Raw genomic sequence first — 13,047 nt, forward strand, 5'->3', positions numbered from 1 at the left:
TACAACAACTCAAGCTCTCTTGGAGAAAATAACTATATACTTTTAAAAAATCTATTTTCTTAGTTTTACACTAAAAATGAAGATGGAAAGAAGGCATTTTATGGCATAAAGGACTCACATACATTCTATGCAATCTGTATCATATTGTTTCTAATCATTTAGAATAATTTGCAATCTACCAATAATTAAGAGTAGGAAATTTATACTAAGCTTGGAAAATGGATAACAGAAAAATGGTTGTTATGGCCTAGAACTGTGTTACTGTACTTTTGTAATGTACTATCAGTCCTAATAAACAATGGATCTGCTATAATTATAAACTACTATAGTTTTATTTGCTACCTTTTCTGTTTATTTATTTTTTGGTTTGGTTTGGTTTCATCTAATATTTACATATGTAAAATTGATTTGGGTGAGGTAAGTGTGGACAATTTGTGCTACAGCAAATATTCCAAATTGATAGAAAGATGTTTGAAAGAGCAAAAGTAACTCTAGCAACTGTGATAAGATGTGCTAATTTGGGATTTCAGAAATTTTTATAAAGACACGATGCCTTCTATGAAGGTAGAATGGAAGGAATTCGTTACAGTGCTTATGGAAAGAAGGAAATATACAGGAGGCACATTAAAAAAGATACTTCTCTGTCCCTAATCTCTACTTTATTGGTAAAACAACAACAACAACAACAACAACAACAAAATCCCTCCATTACTGTGTCTCAGTATCTAACAGGCCAGTAAGAAAGCAATTTTGGTATAAGGCTAGCTGCTCCTCCTCTTACATGCTGCTCTACACTATATTCCACTCAACAAAGCATTTTGTGCCTCTTCTACATCCCTAAATAAATTTTTCATCTGAAGGATAAATATAAAAGTCATGGATTATAATGGAGAAGCAGAGTGTAGGTTATTATTTATCTAGTGAATCCATTTCAACTGTATCATGTCATGAATAATTGTTACATTATATCAAACAACTGATAAAAGAATTATCCAAGGATAAAAATCTCAGATGTCACTCCATTTAAGTAGTACTTCAAATACCAAATGTTCAAAGACCTTTTTTATTAACAGCATTATACATTCTTTGGTTATTTGTGTGTGTGTGTGTACGTGTATATATGTGTGTGTGTGTGTGTGTGTGTGTGTGTGTGTGAAGTGCACTACTCATAAAGATTTATGAACACTTCAATTTTCTTTGGAGATTTTAAGATGCAAAAAAGGGCAATTTACCTTTTTCCCTTTCGTATTTCATTACAGATTTTTACATCCCTATTGACTGAATAGCGATGCATTGTGACATAACAAAAATTCCTACTGTTTTCTTCATGTAATTTGGCTACATAACCAAAGAGTAGGAAATACATTTTTCTTATAAGAATGAGATAGTGAACATTATATTTCTCTCTCTCTCTCTCTCTCACACACACACACACACACATACGTAGACTGAGCTAATTCATTTTACCAGTAAGAGGAAAATAAACAATACTTAATTTTTAGCCAAAAGCCAAACCAACTATAGTGAGATTATGGATTTTTTTTAAAGATTTTATTTATTTATTTGACAGACAGAGATCACAAATAGGCAGAGAGGCTGGCAGAGAGAGAGAGAGAGAGAAAGAGGAGGAAGCAGGCTCTCCACTGAGCAGAGAGCCGATGCAGGGCTCTATCCCAGGACCCTGATATCATGACCTAAGCCAAAGGCAGCAGCTTAACCTACTGAGCCACCCAGGTGTCCCAAAATGGAAGGATTCTTAAATTTCAAGGTCTAAATGATTAATAATTATTTACTGATTACTTCAGTAAACAATGGTGATCAAGATAGATTAAAGAACTGTAAAAAAAAAAATAAAATAAAAAAATATATAATGATTATTTTTGTGATCCTGGAATGTGAAATTAATTCCTGCACTGTATTGAATAGTGTCCTACAAAAATTCATGTTTATCCATGACCCATGAAGGTGACCTTATTTGGAAACAGTGCCTTTGCAGATGTAATCAACTTAAGATGAGGCTTAGGATGGGCCCTAAATTCAGCATTGTTGGTGTCCTTGTGTGAAGAAGGAAATTTACACACAATTACATACACATACAGGAAGAAGGTCATGTGGAGATGGAGGCAGAGACTGGAGTGAAGCCAAGGAATCTACAAGCCAAAGAATCCCAAGGACTGCTAGCAATCATAAGAAACTAAAAGAGAAGCATGGAAATGGATTCTCTCAGATCCTCTAGAAGGAACTGATTTGATAATACCTTGTTTAAGACTCCTAGTCTCCATAATTATGACTGAATGCATTTCTGTTATTTTAAGCCACCTATGTTATAGCAGCTACAGAAAACTGAAACACTTTCTAAATAAAGAAAAGGAAAAATATACACAAAAAGATTATGACTCATAAAAAAAATTAAGCATTTGCATATAAAAAGACATAGAGACTAAAGAAAATATTTTAACCATTTAGTCCAGATACAGAGTTAACATCCTTATGATATAAAGAGTACATAAAAATAAATAAGAATAAGCAAAAACCCACTAGAAATTTGTGCTAAGAATATAAATAGACAATTCACCCAAGAAGAAACAAAATGTCTAATACACATAAGAAAAAATGTGTCCCATCTAATAATTAAATTGAATGAGAAACAATTTTACCAACATATTTTCAAATAGTAACAACAAAAATGTTCATGGCTTGATTCTAAATACTTTACATATTACTAACTCATTTAATACAAGCCTACGTGGTCACATAGTTATTATAAAGTGTTATTGTAATTTCATATTTAAATGAGAAAACTAGGACACAAAACTTGGCAAGGATGTAGCAAGTGGCCATTTTCATGTACTACCAATGGCTGGAGGGTAATTCGGCAAAATGTTTCAAGAGTTTTGTGAAAATAATCATAACTTTTGATGCAGGAATTCCACTTTTATGAATTAATTCTGAAAAAATAAAGTGAAAAACAAAGGAAAAAGTAAATAAGTTCAAATATAGCTACACAAAAATAAAAGAGAAAACTAACAAAATCAAGTAGTAATGACAAGGCAACAATAATTTTGTGAACATACACTCCCCAAAATTGGTAAAAATACTGGCTGGTGCTTTAAGGCGAAAAAAACCTTACATCTATATGATAACACAATACACAGGTATTACACACACAAAGGAAAATATCTAATAAGTTAGGCTCTGAACTTATTTTTAGAAATATCTAAATCAAGGGTTAAAAAGTGTCAACCTACCAGTCTAGTATGCCCCACTGGAGTGTTTTGTTTGGCAAGCATAAACTTGAAAATATTTGGAAATTTAAATAAATTAGACTGGGTGTGTACTCTGAAGTTATTCATAGGCTCTAACAATATTTTTGTTACAATCTACCCAATTCAAACATTTGTGGCATTAAGTGTCTGAAGATAGCTGAGATAATAATTTCTAATGAAAATATATTACATTAAAAATAAAATTATTTAAATTAAATAAGGACTTCAATGATTAGTAATGCAACAGATTAGTGAGCTGAATATGAGATAAATATATTATTTTATTTACTTTAAAAGAAATATTAATATATGAGTAACTGAAGAGCCAAGGGAAGTTAGAAAAGTTTTCATAAATTCTGAGTTCACATTTTTCTTTTGAAAATAAATAACACTAATAGATCATGAAAAGAAACAGAAATTGGGGTACCTGGATGGCTCAGTTCGTTAAGCAACAGCCTTCCACTTGGGTCATGATCCTGTTGTCCCAGGGATTGAGTCCTGCATTGGGCTCCCTGCTCAGTGGGGAGTCTGCTTCTCCCTCTGACCCTCCCCTCTCATGCACTCTCTCATTCTCTCTCTCAAATAAATAAATACATAAAATCTTAAAAAAAAAAAAAGAAACAGAAAATGAATAAATGAGACAAGAAAAAAACAAACAACCCCACCATTAAATTCTATTATGAATGTATCACCCTTCAAAGGTAACACAAGAAATGGAATTCAATGAATCTAGCTTTGGGAATGACACCTAGCCTTCAAGCAAAGTTTCCATACCAGTTCCATTTTAATCCTAATCACTGCAGTAGCTAAATGTCAATGACATCTGACAGCTATTCTAGAATTGATATGATGTGATTTGGCTGCCTCTCTTCACCAGCTCCTTACAAGCAGGTGTTTAAGTCATGAAAACCATATCAAAATTGCCATGCCAATATCACTAAGACATCATACATTTCCTTCTCATCAACCAAATAATAATATGTATTTAAATTAAGTCAATCATAATTGAATGGATTGCATGGCTTTAATAAATAAGGGGGAAAAAACAACCATACCATACCCTAGAGAAATCAAGATAAAATCAAGAATATAATTTTAATTATATTCAGGGATTTTGACTTATCTCTCTCTTGCAGACTTTATCCCCCAGTACTAACTCAGATTATCTAAACATAGGTCAAATTGTGACTGTTGTTAAAGATATTGTCCGATTAGATGTTGAATGCTGGAGTTCAAGAGTCTGCCAAAAATTCATGATATTTGTCAGTATTTTATTAACCACTCTTATTGGACAATAAAATTAGGAAAATATTATATATTGGTCAAGAAACTTAACTCAAAAAGAGGTTTTATAAAATAGAATTTCTTGGTGATGGTGGAAGATTGGTACATGATTCTGCAATGATGTCAAGAAATAAGAGTACTACCAAATATAGTACACACATTTTCTTTGTTAATTTTCTACATTACCTGTGAGGTCACTTGACATTTACTTGATCTATTTCCAGAGTACATACAACTAGAGATTTTTTTCCCTCCTCTTCCCTAGAGAGCATAACTGCACAAAAAAAGGCATCTACCTGCAGTTTAGTGTCAACATGTTACTAGCAGAAGAAAAAATTCATCTGCTATGTGGTCTAATACTATGAATGTAAAACTGAGCTTATGCATGCAGAGGGAGGATTTGAAACTCAGTGATCGCCTAGCTCATCTCTGAGTAGCTATCACGTTTATTTAGGAAAGAATTAAGAATTAGGTTAGGTGGAAAGTATTCTTTCTTGCATCAGTGGCAGTGAGAAATAACAGAAAGTTGCAGGTATACTATCTTCAATCAAATTCCAGAATGCTGAATCTAATATGAGTGCGTTTGCCCTAAGAGACACTGTTCAAATGATGCATTCACCTGCTTCAACTCATCACTACCACATACACCTTCAAAATTTCTCCCAGGCTATATACCACTATTAATATTGTACCTTTCCATCGGTTTCTATCCCACACCCCACCAGATAACCTATAATCATAAATTAATGATCTAATAGAATTTCCTAAAACCAGTCCTATAACCCGAATCTGCTGAGGTTCTAGAGGTTAGGTAAAATCTAGAAAGCCTAAAGTTCCAAGTATTATGAACATGCAAAAAGTTCTGGTAACAGCTCTACTTTATTTTATTGATTGAGACATGACAGATGGAAATCAAACATTTTTTAAAAGGCAAACACAGATACATACACACATACAAACACATTTTCTATAAAAATGGAAAAAGAAAACCAATTTTCACCTCAACGTAATTCACACACACACACACACACACACACACACATCCCAGAGAAGAAAAGAAAAGAAAAGAAAAGAAACGAATAGAAAAGAAACGAATAGAAAAGAAAAGAAAAGAAATCCCAAACAACCAAGGAAAACAGTGAAATTCAGGCTGGTATTGGTTGCTTTTGTCCTCTAGAATGTTAGCAAGCTATCCTATGTGATTTATAATCCAGTGTTGGAAACTGGTAAGGAATTATAAGACTTTAGTGTTGTTGATTTTTTTTTAAGATTTTATTTATTTATTTGACAGACAGAGATTATAAGTAGAGAGGCAGGCAGAGAGGAAGGGAAGCAGGCTCCCTGCTGAGCAGAGAGCCTGATGAGGGGCTCCGCGGGGCTCAATCCCAGGAACCTAAGATCATGACCTGAGCCAAAGGCAGAGGCTTAACCCATTGAGCCACCCAGGCACCCCTATAAGACTTTAGATAATAGGTTAACACAAACTTAGATATTTCAAAGAACAAAGATTTGTACATATAATACAAAATTAAAATTTAATATTCTAATAGAATTACACAATTGGTATTGTGTAATTAGATGGTATTATGATGCTTAATAAGAGAACTGTGCGTGTCCCAACACTGATAATTATTTTCCTACACAACCTGGACCACGAATTACCATTAGAAGCCTACATTTTCAGAAAGTCACAAAAAAATTAACTCAGAAATATACTGTTGCAGAAACTGCAAGTAGAGATGGAGCTTTCCTATTTGTGCTGAAACTTGGTTTACATTAATATTAGAGGAACAAATATTTAAAAAACCAACTTTGGATTATCTTTAGAAACATTTGACTCTGATTGAAGTCCTTTCCTTCATTATGTTTTACTACACTCACACAGAATTATACCAAATAAATTCCTACCAGATCTACTAAAATTAAATTCAACCTGATTTATTCTTTTATGATCTGAAGGTATATATATATCTAGAGGCGGATGGATCCCAATTGCTTGTGATTAAATTGGCTTCACGAAGAAAACACGAGCATTTCCCTCTTTAAGACAAAAAGCTGAGTAACTTGGACCATATGCATGCCATTTATTCAACACAAACATTTATTAAAAAACCCCTGTTTGCCAACACTGTAAGAGTTCTCAAACAAATGAAGATTAAAATGACAGTCTTCCCTCAAATTATCCAGATGAATGGATATAGAAACACAAGAAACACTAATTACAATATAACAAACCCCTTAATATATACAAGGATGAGGAAATTTATATTGCTTAGTCTGGCAGTTTTCCTCAACAGAAATGTAACTGGCACTGTCAGTGGGATGATTCTGCCTTGAATTCTTTAAACTGCTGTTCCTCAGTGTGGAATTTAGCACTGTGGCAGCATTCTTCAGTCATCACAACATTTATCTTAACAACTGAAAAAGCCCCATCCCATATTTCCAAATGCCTCCTGATACAGTGGGACTGCCCTCTTTGAGAATAATGTTACTAGACTGTGTCTACTTTTAGTAGTAGTTAAATGAAAGGAAAAGATCTGGGAACGCACTTTAAATCTATCTAGATTTTCATGTTTTCCTGTGAGGCTACATTCTTTATGGGCATCTTATTTAAAAGGCAAAGAGTATTAAGACAGCTATAATTCACTTTGAAATACTTCAGCATAGGCAACATGGTATTACCTATATATTAATGATTTACATTTAAATTAAATTCTAGGAATAGTCATTTGCATCAATCAGAAATTCACACAAAAAATACTGTGGGCTATCATTCTCAGAATGTCTTTGTCACAGAGGGAGATACAAGAAGAGCTTCAGGTACCTTTAGTTCCTAATAACACATGAGGTTTTGCTGAATAACAAAGTGCCCTGAAGAAGTGGTCATCACAGCGCAACATGGATGGGATGAAATATTTTAGAGACACTTCCAATCCTTGCAGGATAGAGATGATCTCTATAACAAACTGACCTTTGCTAACCAGGTCATGCCTAACCGACACTGGAAAACTTTGAAGCAGACAAAGATTTAGCTATTCCACCACCACTTCCTAACTATGCGATAATGAAAGCATGCCTCAAAGCAAATTCTGTCACACATGTGAACATTCATTTAACAATCACTCATCAGCAGCAAGCAGGCACAAACAGTTTATAGTACCTATTCTGTCAGGCACATTACTTTTCAGTTCTCTAACCTTTTATGTTCTCTGATCAACTCTTTGCATGAAATAGTCCCTAGAGTTATATATGACAACATTCCAGAGGTAGAATTCTATTATGCTTTATAGGAGATAGGAAGCCAGACATTCTCCTAACCTAATAGTGACACGGACACATTTAGGAATCAAGCTTTGGGTACCAGAGCCTACAGGATTTTTACAACCTGGTCATATGAGGTTGGGGAATACCAGTGCACATATATTGAATATCTCTAATTATCTATTCCAGCTTACAATGCTAGTCCACCATTCAAAATGATTGTTAACAGGCCACTATTTCCAACAATGAAAATCAATTTCTGGCATTGACTCTTTTAATTTAAAGGTTACAGAAGGTTGATACAGTTAGCAGAGGCTCCTGAAATTCCCTATTATGAAACATAATACTAGCTGATCACTCATGGAATATGGCTTGTGGCTTGGGAAAACTGACTAGAAATCAATGGAAACTAAATATTATATACATGATATAATACTATGTTGAATTATTTTAAGGAAATTTTTGAGATCATAGACACACTCTAGAATTAATCTTTAATATTTCTGTACCTCATTATACAGTTGCATGATTTAGTTGTCTGATATGAAATTTTAAAAATGCCGATTTTATTTATTTTTTAAAGATTTTATTTATCTGATAGAGACACAGTGAGAGAGGGAACACAAGCAGGGGGAGGGTGAGAGAGAGAAGTCGGCCTCCCACTGAGCAGAGCGCCTGATGTTAGGCTTGATACCAGGACCCTGGGATTACAACCTGAGCAGAAGGCAGATGCTTAATGACTAAACTCAGGCGCCCTCAAATATGCTTATTTTACAATAGTTTTCATGTAAGTCTTCAATGAACCTTTCATGAATTTTAATTCAACACCTTAAACAATAGAAATCTAAAAGCCCACCAAAGTTATTAAATATTTTGTATGAATTTTTTTGTATGCTCACTAATAAATATTTCTGTGCATGGTAGAATGTGACCTAGGTCTTGGTAACTTCAAAGTAAGGCTGTAGAGAAATAACCATTACTCATCTATCTACTCTAATGATTGGCACAAACTTTAACTAAAAGAACTTAGATACAGATACTAAATTTCTTCTTGTTGTAAAGTTTCTCTGATTTCCATATTAAATTTTTTTTCTTTTTCCTTTCTTTCTTTCTTTTTTCTTTTTCTTTCTTTTTTTTTTTTTTTTTTTTTTTTTTTTGTTTCATTTTACCTCCCTGGGTTCTTGGTTTCCACCTCCCTGCTCCCATACTCGGCTCTTTTGTCTCCTTGGAAATATTATTCCATCAGCCTATCTCTATCAAATCTATCTCCTCTGATTCTTTCTCCTGATCCTATAACCAAGATCTAATCTTACTCTTTCATATCCACCCTCTACATCCTGTGCCTATAAAAAATAATGTAAATCCTGTATCTATAAAAAAGTATATAATTTTTAAATTCATTTCCAAACTTTGAAAGAGAATTTTCCAGCAATTCATCTCAGTCCTGGCCTTCCCTCAATCCTTCCAATGTGTCTGAAATAAACAATTCTACTACAATTTCTCCCCCAGGTCTCCTAATTATTAGACCTTCTCTATGACTCCATGCAAAATGTCACTTCATCGTCCTATTCTGTTTTCCACCATCTTCTTGAGGGGCTCATCTTTTCCTGTCTTCCCTTATACAATCTTTCTAATCTCTTCTACAATTTGGATTAGCATTTTTCAGTTTTATTCCTCAATTGTTCTTTTTTCCATATCTTAAATTTTAGCATTCCCAAGTGCTTTTAAACTCATCCCTATTCTCTGTATTTTATCTTGTTTTCTCACAAATAACATGTCAATTAACATGGTTCCAACTATCAACATTATGATGACTTTTATTTTTTTAATTTTTTCTTAGATATTTGATTTATTTGAGAGAGAGAGAGAGCACGAGTGGGGCAGGGAGGGGCCGAGGGAGAGGGAAAAGCAGGTTCCCCACTGAGCAGGGAGCCTGACTCAATCCCATGACTCCGGAATGATGACCTGAGCCGAAGAAAGATGCTTAACTGACTGAGCCACCCAGGCATCTTATGATGACTTGTAAAGTTATATCTCTTGCTGTAGCTTCTTTTAAACTCCAGAACTGCACTGTCTCCCCTACTATACCTTTTAGATTCAAAAAAGTCAAACATAATATATTATTTCTTAACCATATGTGTTTTAAATGCCAAGCTAGCTCAACAGTTGCCAAGAAGCTAATCTCCAAACTATAGGGAAAATCAAAGTATCACTGTAAATGTAACAAGACGGATAAAACTATGTTTCCAGAACTCTAAATTATTGGAAGTGATAACTGCATAAGATACTTAGGAGTTGAGCAAAACTGCTGTTAAAGATGCATTTTCAGTAGTAACTGATATTTGTTAAGTACCTCCTGAGGTAGATGGATCTAGCTAACTACAAAACTCATTTAACTCACTAGGACGTGCAAGCTAAGGCAGAACCACAAGGAATCTTCAAACCTCTTCACTCTGTCTCAAAGTATCAATTAAGGTCTTCTCTATGTGTAAAAAAATATACATATATGTAATGAAAGGATATCAAATTAAATGTTAGGGTTCTAAGATCTTCCTCTGTTCTTTCTGTCACAAACCTTTTCTTCTCTAATTTTCGTTAGAGAATGTCATCATCAGCCATCAAATCAACCAATATAGAAAACTGATTTATCTTCAGCTTTCACTTTCATCATTCCATACTTGTTGTTCACCAAGTTTTATTAATTGTACTTCTCAAAAAATAGCAATTCCTCTCCACTTTAATGGGCAATTCCTTAATACAGATTCTCACCCCATTGTAATAGCTTCCTTAATGTACTATTCTTCTTACAAACCACCCCCCAGGGGCCACTTGTCATATTTTCAAAAATGTTATCTTACTAAAGAAAAAATAAACATTGTAGAACACCCCGACTTAAAATCTACCAATGATTAAAAATTATCTAGAGAATTAAGTTTAAATGTTTTAGGTGTTCTCTGTAACTTCTAACCCTTTTATACAAATAATATCCAGGTATCATGTCCAATCTTAAGAAGGCCTTTCTACATGGATTAATATTTTTCCCGCATTGGGAAATAATCTCACTCTGCTCCAAAATTTTTGAAATTTATATTTACCTTTCTCATGCTTTTCACTTTCAATCCTGTATAATAACAATTTACATGCATTTCCTATGTACCTAAGTCAAAATGGTGAATAGCCTCAAGTACGGTGTTTTAATCCTCTTAATGATCTCAATAATTTGTTGAATAAATCAATGTTTAATTCTTCATTTGGGATGTATACAAAGGACTTAAAAACATTAGCCTAAGAGCAAAATGATATATATATACTATATAAGTAGATATATCTACTTATATATACATACTTATATATATCTAGGTATGTATATATAAATAGATATATCTAGATATATCTAAGATATATATATATATATAAGTATATATATATAAGTGTGTATAAACATATAAGTAGAAAATTGTAGATACAGAAACCAATTGGGAAGCTACTAAAACACTTCTGGTAAAAGGTCATGAACAAATATATAAAAAAAAGAATGAATCTCATTTCATCATCCGTATTTTACTGTTCAGTTGCTTAAAAAGAAATATCTTTATCATATTGATTCATAAATTTAAAGAACCGATATTATTATGCTTAGAATGTTGACTCCAGTAAATTACACAGATACTGCTTGTCATTCTAAGATAGGTTTAGTGCTCGCTTCGGCAGCACATATACTAAGATAGGTTTAAGTTCTCAGGAAATACCATATTTTCTGATATTCCATATCTTGGCAACCAAATGAGGACTGTAGTGGGAAATTATCATCCCTGTCTCAAACTCTATAACTCTGTGAAGCCTGGCTCATCTTTTTTTCATTGCACAGCAGGTAAGAAAACTGGAAGGCTGGGTTTATAACTGTTATATCATAACCATTAAGAGGAAATAAGGCAAACTGTTCATCAAAGGAATGACAGACAACAACAAAAAGGAAATTACTTGGTTTCAAACTATCCAAAACTGATAACACCAGTAGCAAAGTCATTTTCCAGTAGTCTCCTCTTAAAATTTCACTTTAATAATAATAAGTAGGAAGGCAAGCAAGTAAGTTCATGAGCATGATATTCCTGAGTTGTACATATTACATAATACACACTTTTCATATGGATGATATGTGCATTAAATACTTCTTTTGTAATACTGATTAGATTAGATATAACATATCTAAAATTACACAAAAGTACAGATGCAAATTAAAGCTGCATGAGTTCCCAAAGAAACAGTAAACTTGAATCATAATCTGCATGGAAATACTTCCTACCATACATACATTTCTAAACTAAGCCAAATTTAAAATCCCTCAAGTATCTACTTTTAAATTATACTATATTATTGTAAGTAGCTAGTTATGAGGTACATGTCAATTACCTATACGCAAATTATAATTCTACTACTTTACTGGAACCAGGTAAAATGCAGAACTATGACAAGAACAAAGTGATTTCTTTTTCTTTCCCTATTCCTTCCACAAGAAACTCAGATGTTCTGGTATTGAAGACAATGCCAGACTTCCATTAAATGCTAAATTAGTGCTGTATCATTATCATATATGCCATTTCAGGATCTTTCTTTTCCTTTCTTGCATGATCCTCATGTTCATTGCTTTAAATATGTTTCAATTGCCCACTGCCAAGATATAGTCTGCTCTTTGAACCATTTCCTCATTTTTTTCTATCAAATTGTACCTGCTTACATTTTGCTCCTTTACATCAGACTGGGAATCTTTTTAATAGATATAGAAACTTAATAATGACTTCTCAAAGGTATTAGGTCCTAAGCCCTAGAACCTGTAAATTTTACTCTATAAAGAAAAGTGTGGTTCCAGATGCGATTAAATTAAACATCCTGACATGAGGAGGTTATCCTAGATTACCTGTGTGGGCCTTAAAGACCATGGCAAGGGTCCTCTTAGGAGAGAAGCAATTCATTCAACACCACACACTGAAGTGGGCAGAACTGAGTGAGATTCAGCCACAAACAAAGGAACACTGTCAGCCATCAGAAACTAGAATTGGCAAGGAATGGATGCTCTCTCATAGAGCCTCCAAAGAAAGCAGAGCCCTGCCAAGATCTCCATTTCAGACTTCTGGCCTCCAGAACTATAGGAGAATAAATTCTTGCTGTTTTATACCATCAGGTCGAAGTAATTTGTTACAGCAGCCACAGGAAACTAATATAATAATCTAACGAATAA

This window comes from Mustela nivalis, assembly GCF_964662115.1.
Source record: "Mustela nivalis genome assembly, chromosome: 3".
Lineage (NCBI taxonomy): Eukaryota > Metazoa > Chordata > Mammalia > Carnivora > Mustelidae > Mustela > Mustela nivalis.